We start from the raw sequence: 14,773 nt of genomic DNA, 5'->3' as shown, positions 1-14,773 counted from the left end.
CCTGTACGATTCTGGAAGCTGGCAGGCCCCGGCCAGGCGAGGGCCTCTTCCCCGAGGAGTCCTCAAATCTCAGAGTCGGAAGGGTCTCCCCGGACTCCTAGCTCCCCTGCTGATCTTCAAGAGACCATGATCGTTCCCACCCCCAGCCTGTCACTTTGTACCCCTTTGCCTTCCTTCGTAAGACGTATCGCCGTCTGCAATGATGCGAGGTGTGTGTGTGCTTTCCTTGTCCCCGTCACTATGACGCCAGCTCCACGAAGGCAGTCTTTATCCCACCCGCCCCTGCCAGAGCCGGGCACATGTGCCCTTCAGTAAGTATCTGTGATCGGCTGAGTGAATGAACGGAGGAGCTCCACGTGACTCCATCCACTGAATCCCACGTGTGTGGCAGTCTCGGAACTTTGGTGCAGTCTGAGTCACGGACATTTCCCAAGTATCTTCTCTGGGCCACCCTCTACGTGGACACGCAGACTGGCTCAGACACGGCCCTCCCTCAGGAGCTCAGCGTCCTGGGGGGCAGGGAGCAGGGAGAACCAGGCATCTCACGGTGAGAAGTAGTACTTCCTGGAGGAACACAGCCAGCCAGGGGACCCCTCACTCTCCCCCTGCCCTCCAGTCTCCCGGGGGGCTCCTCAGGCCGAGCCCATAGGTATGCAGTCCGTGTGGCCAGTCTCCCTAGGACACAGAGCAGGGTGGAGAAGAGTGACAGTGGATCTGGACGGGCAAAGGGAGACCAGCACAGAAACGAACAAAGTGCTTTCTTCTCAAAGACTTTTGGGAACAAGACAAGGTTTAAATGGCTGCCTCAGCTCGGGTAAGTGCAAGAGGAGCCCAGAGGGATGATTCATGCTTCCAGGAAGGCGCATCAGGCAGAAGACAGGGAATGGAATCCCAGGAGTGGGGAACAGCAGGTGCTAATGCAAGAAGGTGCAGAAGGGTATGTCGTGATGGGGATGGGAAGGAGGGCTGGGGAGGGGGGCTGGGAGGTATGTTGGGGCGATGCTGGAAAGGTGGGATGGGAAGTTACTAGTCAGGACACCTGGATGGCACTAGCAGCTTCTCTCAGAACAACAATGGAAGGAGCCCTCTGTGTCCTTGGGCTCCGAACGAAGACACCCATTGGACCAACAGGGCCTGCCATCGATGTCTTCTCCTGGGACATCTGCCCATACAGAAAGGCTCTTAATCTGTTGGCACCAGGTGTGCTGTCTGGGCACACATTGGCACAGTGAGCCGAGCCCTGGGCTCATGGCTGTCTCTGCCACCTCCTGGCCCAGTAGTGTTGGTCGGCTAATCCCACCATCTCCAGCCCTCCTTCAAAAGGGACCCCCCAACCCTGGCACCCACCAGGACCCAGGACCTGGCTCTGGCTCTGCCACTAGCTTTCCATAACCTCTCCCAAGTTGGTTTTCTCATCTGTCAAGTGGGAATAATAGCTGGAACATTTATTGAAATGTACTCTATGCCAGGCATTGTTCAAAAAGGGTTTTACATTTATGTTCTCATTTAATTCTATTGGGGCACCTGGGTGACTCAGTCAGTTGGGTGGCCGACTTCGGTTCAGGTCATGATCTCATGGCTCGTGAGTTCGAGCCCCACATCGGGCTCTATACTGACAGCTCGGAGCCTGGAGCCTGCTTCGGATTCTGGGTCTCCCTCTCTCTCGGCCCCTCCCCCACTCACACTCTGTCTCTCTCTGTCTCAAAGGTAAATAAACATTTAAACTATACATATATATAAATTCTCTAAATAGTAACTGTAATAATTCCCTCTAAGAAATAGTCCAGGTGGGATTCAAATCCAGGCAGCAGATCTGCCTGCAAAGCCCAGGTCTTTTACTAGAGCAGGTGGAGGAGCCAATAGAAACAGGTCACAACCGTAACTCGCATTTGTAGCTGTAACAAGATACATGTTAGACGTTAACATTGAGCACTTTGCGCTTGGTGTTATTCTCAGGATCTAAGCACGTTCCATAAATTAAATTCATTTAATTCCTTGCACTAATGCTATGAGGGGAGTACTGTTATGCGTCCCATTTCACAGATGAGGAAACTGAGGCACTGAGAAGTCAAGTAACTTGCTCGAGGTCTCACACCTAATAGCTCCCGTCGGGTGAAGACTAATGCTGAGCCAGGAATCACTCTAGACACTTCCTATGCGCTAGCTTGTCTAGTCCTCATGACAGAGGAGCTGAGGCACAGAGGCTGTGTATCTCATCCATGGTCACATGGCTGGTGAGTGGTGCCACCAGGCCTCAAAACAGGTGGTCTGACTTCAGAGTCCCCGCTTCTAACCAGTGGCCCTAACACTTCTTGGCACGATGCTCGGTGCGGGGCCTGAGCTTGGGAAGTGTTGCCCAGTCTCAGCGTGAGGCTGTAAAATGGGTACTGGGCTCCTGAGGTCTCGGAGAGGCCCTGACAAACTGCTGCCCATCACGGGTGCCTTGCCTTGTCAGAACCCAAGGCTGCTCCCAGGGGAGCCTTCTGGGACCTGTGGCGTCCCCGGCCACCGGTTCTGCCCACGCAGTCGCCGGAACACACAGTGCCCGAGCCAGTCCCGGCTGCCCTGGACACTGAGCCTCAGGGCCCCCCAGGGCTGTTCCACATTCCCCTCCAAAGTCAACGAGGCCCCGGCTGGCTTTCCTCCTGGAAAATCAGTGGGGCTCACTGCCCTCTGCTGGCTTCCTCCAAGGCCGCCCGGACTCCAGGAGCAGCGGGCACTTCGGGGAAGGCTGCCCCAGCTGTATCTCTGCACCCTGGCCCTGCCTGGGCCTGCATCCTACTGCTTCCCTGAGCTCCCCTGGCTGTGGCTCTGGAGGGAGCCGTGATACCCCTGCCCTTGGAAGCGCTCGCAGAATTGGAGCTAGACAGTGACGGCTCCCATTCCCTGAGCCCCTTGGGGGAACACAGGCATTTAACCGCTCTAGTCCTCAGAACCACTCCGCTTAACAAACAAGGAAGCCGAGGCTCAGTCTAGCTGATGGGTTTGCCAGAGACCACGCAACTGGTAACTGGTGGAGTGGGGACCTGAATCCAGTTCCTTCCAGGGGCTCTTTCCACAAAATCGAAACCACATGGACTCTGTCCAGATGGCCCCCCTGCTCTCTGTGCTGAGGACTTCAGGGGTATTTATTCATGCCTTTGAGTGCCTAGCACTGAACTGGTAAGTGTTGGGGAGACAGCGCCAATGCAAGCAATGTGGGTAGGCCTCCCCTAAACCAACAGTGACACAAAGCAGGTGGATAGACGAGGAAACCCCACAGTGCCTGGAAGCAGCCTGAGTCCCTGGAGGCAGTGATGCCCTGGGCAGGGTGCTGGGGAACGAGAAGACATTAAACTGGTAACAGTGGGGAGACGCAGGGAGAAAGGGCATTTCGGGCAGGCGATGGCTGGAGATTAGAGATTCGAGGGAACCCCAAATTCACCAGGTGGCTACAGCACAGAGTGGGAGGAGACAGTGGAGGTGACAAGGCCAGGAAGGCAGGTGGGGATACAGCCTAACTTCAAGAGACTTCCCACACAGTGGCCATGTCGGCTCTTGGGCCCTGTTTGGTGCCCTCGGGATTCCTGTGTACAAACGGCTCCCCAAATCATAAATCCGGTACACTGGCTTTATAGCTAAAGCTTGGAGAGAAGGTGATTGGCTTCAGGTCACCCAGAGGAGCCAGAATCACACCCAGGTTACCTGATTCCAAGGGACACCCTGTCCCTGCAGCACCATCTCAAAGCCCTTCCTCCTTCCCGGGGGATGAGTTTCTGTCCGGTCACCACGGGGGGCAATCAGGGCCCACAAACCTTGGGATTCCCCTGGCAACTCTGTGGATCAGGCCCGCCCATATCACCTGGGTGAGGGAGTTTCCCTGTCTTTGAGATCAAACACAAACCCCAAACAGAAACTGCCCCACACCTGAGCTCCAGGTAAATGCAGCCCGAGCCTGTGAGGTATACACACCTTTTGGCTCACACCCAGGAGAAGAAAGGAAGCCGTTTGAATAAAAACTCTCCTGGACGGGAGCCCAGCGATTTATAGTTTGCAAAGTGCTTTCCCCAAACGTTCTGCCTTTTGATCCTCGCACCTGTCCTGAGAAAAAGGTGCTGCCCATTTTACAGAGGCAGAAACTGAGGCCTGAGAGGTTAAGTGCAATGTTCAAGGTCACAGAAGGAGGGCGCTCTAGGACCAGAAACAAGTGGCCCGAGGAGGTGGCACGTGCTGGACACACATCGACTAAATGGCCCATCTCTGACGAATGCGGTGGGTAAAGCCAAGAGTGGTCATAGGAGGTGTCACTGAGGTCCTTTCAAAAATGCATAGCAGTGACCAGGCAGAACTCAGGAGGGGAGCTTTCTGGGCCAAGGAAAGCGTGAGCAAAGGCCTGGAGGTAGGAGGAAGCAGGCAGACAGGAAACAGGGAATACTCCAACGGGGCTGGTGTGCAGAGTGTGGGCGTACCCCGGGGTGGCTCCCCTCCTTTCCCAGGGACCTCTTCTCCCCTCCCCTATCTCCCAGCTGCCTCTCTCAACATCTGCTCTACTGTTGCTGTTGGGGTTCAGATCTGTCTCCCCCATCCTTCTGGAAGCTCCTGGAGGGCAAGGACCTTATCCAGTTCACTTCTGTATCCTCAGTCTCTAGCACAAGGCTGGCCTGGCACAGAGATGGAGCCAGTTAATGAATAAAGATGAATGAATGAATGAATGAATGAATACACAGTGCCAGCTATGTTACATGAAATAGCAGCTGAGAGGTTTTTGAACACTAACCACGTGCCACCAGGTGCTTGGCTAGCTACTTTTTATACACATCGTCTCTTTAATCCCTGCGAGGCCTATTATTTACTTTTTATTATCATCAAAATCTCCGTTTTATAGGTGAGGAAACCGAGGCACAGAAAGGTGAAGTAACTTGGGTAAGGTCACAGAGTCCGCAAGTGTCCTTAGGATTTGAACTGAAGCCACAGGCTCAGTTGAGCGATTTTGCACACACTCTCAGCCACGTGGGGACACAGCTGCCTGCACAGGCACACACACGTGTGCACACACACGCACAAGAGCACCCAGGCCACAGCCTTGTGCTCCTGGCCCCCCTGTCCTCCCCAGATTTGCTTACCCCCTAGCATGGAGAAGGAGCTCACAGTCCTGGTGCCGGGCTGGGGGCAGGGGTGGGGTGAGAAGGAGCCAGTGGGCTCTGAGACGTGCTCACTCCCTTTCTCTGGAACGCAGCTTTCTGTCATTAGGCACCTCCAGCTCAGGGGTATAGAAATCCTTTCTTTTGTACAGTCTCCCCTTCTATATAATCCTTGCCACAAAATGAGGATTCCCTGCAATAAAGGAAGCAAAGATTTCCCATATGCCTCTGGGCGTACCAGGCCCTGTGCGGGTCTCCTTACAAACCCCGGGAAAGGTTTCTCAGTGTCCCAGGTCACCCAGGCTCAGGTGGAATGGGAGTTCCGATTTAGGTGGCCAGACCTTCTAGGCCAGCTCATCTTCCACTGCCCAAGTCCTTTCAGTACCCCCATGACCCCTTAACATCTGATAGAGGACAATCCAGCCTCAGGGAACAGGGAAGGGACCGGAGAGTGGAAGGCCTTGCCTGAGGTCACACAGGCAGCGCAGCGGGAGCTGGAACCCGGCCCAAGGTGGGGACGGGCTGCAGGAGCTTATTTCCAGCCAGAGCCGAACTCGGGGCTGACTGGGGTGCAGTCTGGAGGTGTGGGGAGGCCCTGCCTGGGCGCTGGGCCTCTTTGCCAGCTCCGTTTCATAGCAAAAGGGAAGGAGGGGCCCGCTGGGCATCAGGCTTCCGGACCAGGCCTGCCGGTCTGCGCAGCAGGGCGAGTTCATGGGCCGTGGGTCCTTGTACTGCTTCACACGCGTAGCTGCACATGAGCTCTCTCGTGTGTGGCTGGGGCACAGGTGCGAGGGGCTGCGTGTTGCTGCGTGTGCAGGTGTATCTGGGTGTGTTTGAGAGCATCTGTGTGTGTGTCTAACGTTACCCCCACCGCACTCTCATGAAACCCCATCTCTTCCAGTGTCTTATCTGATCCCCGTCGTAGGGCAGTGAGGGAGGCATGGCAGGGGTTGTGGAGAAAGAGAGGCCGAGGGAAGCTTGGGCCGAGGGAAGCTAGGGTGAGGGAAGGGCACCCGACCGCAGGAGGTAGCCCTGCGTGCCTGTTCCTGGATGGATGTTCCCATGCGTGTGCGGGTGCCATCTCCAGAGGGACCGGAAGTGATAACCCTTCAGGTCCGTCCTGGCTCTGCCCAGCATGTTCCTGCAGGGCTGCAGGGTCGAGCGTGTTTGGGGTCTATGTGGGCAGGGGAGTGTGTCTGAGCAGATATGTGCCTGGTGAGAGAGAAAGCCTGTGCAGACTGTGGGTGTTTTGGGGTGTCTTCTTCCACCGGATGGCTCCCAAGCGCCCAAGGCCTCAGAGAGGGATGGGGGAGCAGGCTCAGCGGGCTGGCCAGAGGCTCTCCAGGCCCCTCTGCCCAGCTGGGCAGAGGCCTGGGCTGGTGTTGGGCACAGCGCCACCTTGTGGGGCCGCAAGGAGGGATCTGTGGCATGTCGGGGAAGCTGATGGCCTCCGTGGGGGGAAAGAGGGATGGGGATGGGGAAGAGTGGCCCCGGGGAACCTGGAAGGCCAAACCGCTCCCAGAACCCGGGCCACCAGATCCGGGTTGTGCCAATTTCCTGGGACAAAAGAGATCCAAGAGGCTTCCCTGAGGTTTCCCCCCTCCCCTCCTGGCTCCTCCTGGAGGATGCTCCTTCCTCTGACTCTTAAATGCTATTCCCATTGACTAGGGAAGTCAGACGCTAACCAAATTCTTAAAAGTGAGAAAAGCCAAAGGTGGCCATGTGTCCTGGTTTGCCTTGGTTTGCCTGGGACTGACAGCTCTCCAGGACACAGGACCCTCGGTTTTAACATCAGGGAAGTCCTGGGCAAACGGGACTAGTTAGTCACGCTAGATGAGCACGTGTGGCAGCGGGGAAATAGTGCAGACGATTCCTGGGGACCTAGGTTGGTCTGAAGGGTCAGAGGAGGCCTCTGTGCCCTCACCCCAGCAGGGGTCTTGTTGGCCACAGACGCTTTAGACAATCTCTTCTATCCTGAGGGCTTTGTTACCATCTCTGTGGGATTTGGTGACTCCCAGTTGGGCCTCCACCCAGACCTCTCTCGTGGGTTCGGTCCCTCATCTGCTCTGAACTAGTGGGCCAGGCTGTCACACGGGCGTAGCCACCCCACAGGCCTCAAATGCGATTATGATGTCCCCTGAGCCTCTTTCTTCTCCTGTGTTCCTATCTCAACAAGTGGCATTCCCACCCACTGGTCACCCAGCCAGACATCTTTGATCCCTCTTTGATCCCTCTGAATCTCACCTTCCACATCCAGTCCTTTCAATTCCATGTACCACCATCTCTCCAGTCTACTTCTTTCTCTCTCATCCCCGCTGCCACTACACTGTCACCACCATCCTCCCCTGGCCTTGCGGTCTCCAGCAATTGCCCTGAGTTCATCTAGAACAGGCCAGAACGTGGAGTCTGGTCCCAGCTTAAGGATGAGTGAGAATGCTGGCTTGAACTCGGTTCCAGGTCCTCAGTCCTGAGAATTCTTGCCATGCCAGCCTGGGGACACTCTCTCTAGCCACCCTGCATGAGAGGAATGTGAGGGCCCTGTTTTTGTCCTTCAGGGCGTTTGGGAAGGCTGGCCAAGGCCAGCTCAGGTATCTCTCTACTCCATATCCACTCTGCAGCTGGAGCGTCTTCCTGCTCAGGCCCCTCCATAGCTCTCTGTGGTCCTCAGGATGAAGTTGCAGCACCTTGACCTTGTTATGTGACCAGTTCTTATTGCTCTTAGAGTTACATTTCTAACCATTGCTCCACCTGTACCCGCTGTGCTGGTGGTTTTCTGTGTTCTGGTGAGAATGATGATGGTATGGGTGCACTGGTGTGCATGTGGCATTATTGGTGTGTGTGTGGTGGTTGGGATGGTGTGTTTCTAGTGGCTGTGATGGTGTGTGTGTGGTTGGGATGGCGTGTGTGTGGTTGGGACGGCGTGTGTGTGGTTGGGACGGCGTGTGTGTGGTTGGGACGGTGTGTGTGGTTGGGATGGCATTTGTGTGGTTGGGATGGCATTTGTGTGGTTGGGATGGCATGTGTGTGGTTGGGATGGTATGTGTGGTTGGGACGACGTGTGTGGTTGGGACGACGTGTGTGTGGTTGGGACGGCGTGTGTGTGGTTGGGACGGCGTGTGTGTGGTTGGGACGGCGTGTGTGTGGTTGGGACGGCGTGTGTGTGGTTGGGACGGCGTGTGTGTGGTTGGGAGGGTGTGTGTGGTTGGGAGGGTGTGTGTGGTTGGGACGGTGTGTGTGGTTGGGATGGCGTGTGTGTGGTTGGGATGGCGTGTGTGTGGTTGGGATGGCGTGTGTGGTTGGGATGGTGTGTGTGTGGTTGGGATGGTGTGTGTGTGGTTGGGATGGTGTGTTGTGGTTGGGATGGTATGTTTCCAGTGGCTGCACTGGTGTGTGTGGTTGGGACGGTGTGTGTGGTTGGGATGGCGTGTGTGTGGTTGGGATGGTGTGTGTGGTTGGGATGGTGTGTGTGTGGTTGGGATGGTGTGTGTGTGGTTGGGATGGTGTGTTGTGGTTGGGATGGTATGTTTCCAGTGGCTGCGCTGGTGTGTCAGTGTTGGTAGGGGCAGAATAGAGCTTTCAGATCGCTCACATCTACTTTGACCAGAGCAGTTCCAATTGTGTACGTTTTATGGATTGGGGTTCCTTACGACTTTGTTTCTAAGAAGGCTTTTGTGGCTTTGAAAGGTTTGCAAAGAGTCATTGCTCTAAGATGACTAGTTGTTTTCTGCTTCTCCTCCACACCAAGCAGCTTCCCACCTCTGTGCTTTTACCCAGGCTCTTCCAAAGACCTCCATCTCTCTCTGTAGAAATGTTACCCTCTGAAATGGCCCCACCTCCAAGAAGCTTCTGGGGCTCAGAGGCAGGGACAGGATTGCTCCCTCCTCTACGCACCACTGCCCTTCACATCTACCCCCTTTGTGTCCTTGTCTTACACGCCTAGACTAAGAGCTCACCGCCTCAGTAATCTCCACACTAACATTCTTCCTTTCTTCTCTGCTGACTCATGCACAGAGGTGAATAAAAATCGCGTCAGCGGTTTTGTGCAGCACACAGCCTGGTGGGAAAGACGGACACATAGCACTGTGACATCAGTGCTATAATGGAGGGGAGCTAGAGGCCCCTGACCTGGGAGCAGGGAGGCAAAAAAAGGCTTCCTAGAGAAAATCCCCAAGCGTAGTTTTAAAGGATGAAACATGCCCCTGGAGAAGAAGTGGGGAAAAATATCCCGGGGAAGAACCGCCCGCCGGTCACATCGCACCCTCTCTGCTGCCCGTGTCCCCCCCTCGCCGGCCTCACCATGCTGTCTCTAGATTTTTTGGACGATGTGCAGCGAATGGACAAGCGGCAGCTGTATTATCAAGTCCTAAATTTTGGAATGATAGTTTCCTCGGCACTAATGATCTGGAAGGGGTTAATGGTCATAACTGGAAGCCAAAGTCCAATTGTAGTTGCTCAGTGGCAGCACGGAACCTGCATTTCATAGAGGAGATCTTCTCTTTTTAACAAATGGAGTTGAAGATCCCATCCGAGTGGGAGAAATTGTAGGATAGAAGGAAGAGAGATTCCTATAGTTCGTGGAGTCTTGAACATTCGTGAAAAGCAAAATGGACGTACCAAGTTTTTGGCCAAAGGAGATAATAATGCGGTTGATGACAGAGGCCTGTATAAACAAGGACAACACTGGCTGGAGAAGAAGGATGTCGTGGGGAGAGCAAGGGAGCTCCGTGCTCAGCGTGAGCCCAACACAAGGCTTGAACTCGTGACACTGAAATCAAGAGCCAGACGCTCAACCAACTGAGCCACCCAGGCACCCCCCAAAAAATACAATCTTTGGGGCGCCTGGGTGGCTCAGTCGGTTAAGCGGCCGACTTCGGCTCAGGTCACGATCTCGCGGTCCGTGAGTTCGAGCCCCGCGTCGGGCTCCGTGCTGACAGCTCAGAGCCTGGAGCCTGTTTCGGATTCTGTGTCTTCCTCTCTCTGACCCTCCCCCATTCATGCTTTGTCTCTCTCTGTCTCAAAAATAAACATTAAAAAAATTTTTTTAAAAATACAATCTTTAAAAAAATAAAATCAAACCCCAACGTTGAAAATACAAAAAAAAAAAAAAAAAAAAAAAAATGTGCGAAGGCCCCAGCATTAGAAAACACAGCTTGTGCGACAAACTGTCAGCAGTTGAGACTGTGGAGTGACGACTGTGGGGAGCAGGGCATAAGGCCTGAGAGGTGGGGAGGCTGCGTCCCAGGGGACTCTGGGTGCCCAACTGGGGAGCTGGCACTTCGTCCCAAGAACAGGCCATGGCAGGGAACTGAAAAGATACTGACAAGGTCAGATTTCCTTGTTAAAAAAATGTTGTGGTGAAATACGGCCTAAAATTTGCCACTGTGAACTGGTATTAAGTACACTCACACTGTCGTGCACCATCACTGACCACCCATACCCAGACCTGTTTGTCCTGTAAAACTAAAACTCTATACATAAACCTCCCCCCAGTGCCTGGCAACCCCCATAACCATTCTGTCTCTGTGGATCTGACCACTCTAAGCACCACATATAAGTGGGATCATACACTATTTGTCTTTTTGCATGTGTGTGTGCCTGGTCAATGTCACTTAGCATCGTGTCCTCGAGGTTCACCCGTGTTGTAGCATGTTGCAGGATTCCTTTTATTTTTAAGGCTGAATACTATTCCGTGGGGTGTATTTACACCACGTGTCATTTATCCATTCATCGGTCGATGGACGCTTGGGTTGATTCCACATTCCAGCTCTTGTGAATCGCGCTGCTAGGAATGTGGATGTGCGACGTGGATGTTGCTCTCAAGTTCTTTCGGGTGTACACCCCCACGTGCAACGCCTGGGTCGTGTGGTATGTCTATTTCTAATTTTTTGAGGAACCACCGTCCTGTTTTCCACACAGGCTGCACCACTTTACATTCCCACCAACAGGGCACAAAGGGTTCCCATTTCTCCACATCCTTGCCAACGCTTACTTTCTTTTGCTTGGTCTTTGGTTTGGTTTTGGTAGGAGCTATCCTAATGGGTATGGGGGTGGCATTTAAAACAACTAATTCACCGAGGTGAAGTTCGTAATAACATAAAATTAACCTTTTTTTTAAATTTTTTTTTTTACATTTATTTATTTTTGAGAGACAGAGAGAGACGGTGTGAACAGGGGAGGGGCAGAGAGAGAGGGAGACACAGAATCCAAAGCAGGTTCCAGGCTCTGAGCTGTCAGCACAGAGCCCACGCGGGGCTCGAACCCATGAATCATGAGATCATGACCTGAGCTGAAGTCGGACGCCCAACCGACTGAGCCACCCAGGTGCCCCTAAAATTAACCTTTTTAAAGTGAACGGTGCCGTGGCCCGTAGTACATTCAAAGTGTTGGGCTACCTTCCTCTCTATGTAGTGGCAAAACATTTCTATTACTCCAAGTAAAACCCCTTACATGTTAAGTAAGTCGTTTCTCCCCAGTGTCCCTTCCCCTAGTCCCTGGCCACCGTCAGTTCGCTGCCTTATGGATTCGTCTGTTCTGGACATTTCACACAGAGGGAGCCATGCGATATGTGACCTTTTGTGTCTGGCTTGCCTCCCGTAGCTTCGTGTTTGTAAGGTTCACCGGTTCGTCAGTACTGCATTCCTTTCTATAGATGAGTAATACTCTGCTGTGTGGATTTGCCACTCATGGAGTACTCATTTGCCTGCTGACGGACACTGGGCTGGTCAGGCTTACTTCTGACCCCTCGAGCTCTGTCCATACGATGGTGTGGAGGGAACAAGACAGGACGAGGAAGAAGGGCTGGGGCTGTGTCAGGGGGGCAGGCCGAGGGCTCTGGCCGCGGGAAAGACAGAGGAGTGCATTATTTAGGGAGGCAGATGGTTGCGAGGTGCCGGAGGGAGAAGTGAGGCATGTCGCCCCAGCTGTGTAAGACAAGCCATGAAGGAGGACAGGTGGGAGAAGACGGTCACGGGTTTGGTTTGGGCCTTGCAAGTTTGAGTTGTTTGTGGACCATCCAGAGGGAACTGTCCTCCATGCAGTAAGAGCTGTGGGCCTGGAGCTTGGGGGGAAGTTCTGGGCAGAGTGGGGCTTGGCAGTCAGCAGTGTGTCGCCGAGAAGAACAGAAGAGAGCGGGGAAGAGGGAGATGGGAGGGCTCAGAACAGAGCCTCTTACACCGTGTACTCCCAAAGGCAGGACCTGACCACCTTGCTCCCCACTGATTGCCAGACCCAGCCACAATGACTAGCATATACACACAGCCACTTACAACCCGGTAGGATGAATGAAGGAGTCCACAGAAGCCTGGGACCTCGCAGGAGAAATCAAGAAAAACAGGGTGTTGGAAAAACTGAGAGGAACACGTTTCAAGGATAAAGTGGCTGGCTAATGCTGCAGCTGTCAGTCTGGGTAAGAGCTTTTTTTTTTTTTTTAAGTTTTATTTATTTTTGAAAGAAAGGGACAGAGAGAGAGTGCGAGCAGGGGAGGGGCAGAGAGAGAGGGAGACACAGAATCCGAAGCGGGCTCCAGGCTCCGAGCTGTCGGCACAGAGCCCGGCACAGGGCTCGAACTCACGAGCTGTGAGATCATGACCTGAACCGAAGTCGGACGCCTAACCTAACGCCACCCAGGCGCCCCGATAGTCTTGATTTATGTGTGGAAACGGAGAGAGCACTGGTGACCCAGGCAAGTGACGTGGTGGAAGTGGAAGCCGGGGGTGGTGCCCAGTGAGCACGAAGTCAGATTTGCAGAGTCGGGGCAAGTCGGGGTAAGCCCGAGAGCCCTTGTGGGAGAGGTGCATGGAGTGGAGACAGTGAACCGAGAGGCCTCATCTGGTCAGTCTAGGCCAGTCAGGGAGCCAGGATCCAACTGAGTGACCTTGGCTGGGTCCCTCCCCTCTCGGGTATTCGAACAGCCGCTCTTGAGGGGTCTGCGGTGACTCAGCTCTCTGCTTCACTAGCTGCCCCCTCAGGTGACCCTCCCCAGGACCAGTCCTCACTTAGTGCTGTGACTAGGCCCTTTGGCTCTGCAGAGGGAAGGGCTCCTTACCTCGGGGAACCTTTCTATGTAGACTCGGGAAGTAGTTAGGTGGGGAAGACATAACTAGAAGTTTTTGGCTGCTATGCCAGAGTTTCCAAGACCAAAATAGTTTCCTTTCCCCAAAGCTGAGCTTTTTCATAAGCCCCAGGCACACCAGATGGGAAGGGAGAAGCATCTAGAAAAAGCTGAGAGGGGCGCTCAGTTAGACGTCTGATTTCAGCTACTGATCTCATAGTCTGTGAGTTTGAGCCCCGCGTCGGGCTCTGTGCTGACAGTTCAGAGCCTGGAGCCTGTTTTGGATCCTGTGTCTGCCTCTCTCTCTGCCCCTCCCACTCCCCCATCTCAAAAATAAATAAACATTAAAAAAAAGAAAAAAGGCTGAGAGACCCCAGGAGCACCTAGTGTCACAGGACTTTATCATCTTGCATCCAGACGGCTCAAAAGACCCGTCTCCACCTCACTGCTGGCCCAGAGGAGACACCCAGCAGTGGTAGGGGAGCTCTGAAGTAAGAGGAGGGACACCAGGTCTTTGTGTATGGTTTGATCACTTCCTTGCTGAGTGACCTGAGGCCAGGGGCTCCTCTTCTCCAGGACTGTTTCTTGTCTACCATGGATTCACCTGACTGCCAGAGACTAATAGACAGCACAGCACGAAAGGTGCCCTGGAGAGGCAGTGACCAGAAAGGGGTGTGAGGCTTAAAGATCCCCTGGTTATTTATTGAGGGTCTACTAAGTACGGGGCACTGTGCCAACCACAGATGCAACAGCCTGGGAGGTAGGAACTCAGATTCGAGTCCCAGCTTTGTCTTTAACTCCCTGTGTGGCCTAGCCTCAAACGTGAGCATGCAAGGAACAGAATCACCAGGCAGTGGCACGGACTGCAGGCCTTCCCCCCAGAATTTCTGATTTAGTACGTCTAGCGTCGGGCCCAAGAATTTGCATTTCTAACTGATGTTGCAGAGAGGAACCGTACTTTGAGAATTGCTGGCCTAACCATTTGTCTGAGTCTGACTTTCCTTGGCTCTCAACAGGGAGATTCGCGCCGGCCCGGCTTACCTCCTGCCAAGGCGTGCTCTGGGGTGCAAATCAAAAAGCTGTAGTTATGGAACTTCTGAGAGAGCTGGTTGGGACCTCAAGATCCACCTGCTTTGAACTCCCCACTGGACAGGAGACGAAACTGAGGATCAGAGATGGCACACACCAGGGTCACAGTCAATTTGAAGGCACCAGAGCTGGAGTTAGAACCCACAGAGCCTCCCGCCTTCTCCCAGGTTCCCCCAGCCCAAAGGAGGTGCTTTTACTATCTTTCTTGTGAGATGAAGTGACACTACATGGTATTTGCAGCAGATGCTGAATGTCCTGCCTGTGTCTCTTGGTGTCCACCATTTCTGTGCATCTCGACCCAACAGCTTCCAAGTGCCAGCCCCTGCACCCTCCCTGAGGACCTTTTCTGGCCTCAAAGCCCACTTGGCCCGGCCTGCATTTGTGCAGGAACACTGCCAGAGACTTAACATCTATTTCCTCTGAGCAAATCCCAACCAATGACAGGTGGATACATACTCCAGCTTCCTTGCCCCTTGATTGGGACAACACTGAGGCACATTCTTCACCATTATCC

This window comes from Acinonyx jubatus, chromosome C1 (genome assembly GCF_027475565.1).
Source record: "Acinonyx jubatus isolate Ajub_Pintada_27869175 chromosome C1, VMU_Ajub_asm_v1.0, whole genome shotgun sequence".
NCBI lineage: Eukaryota > Metazoa > Chordata > Mammalia > Carnivora > Felidae > Acinonyx > Acinonyx jubatus.
This window is presented reverse-complemented; position numbering follows the sequence as displayed.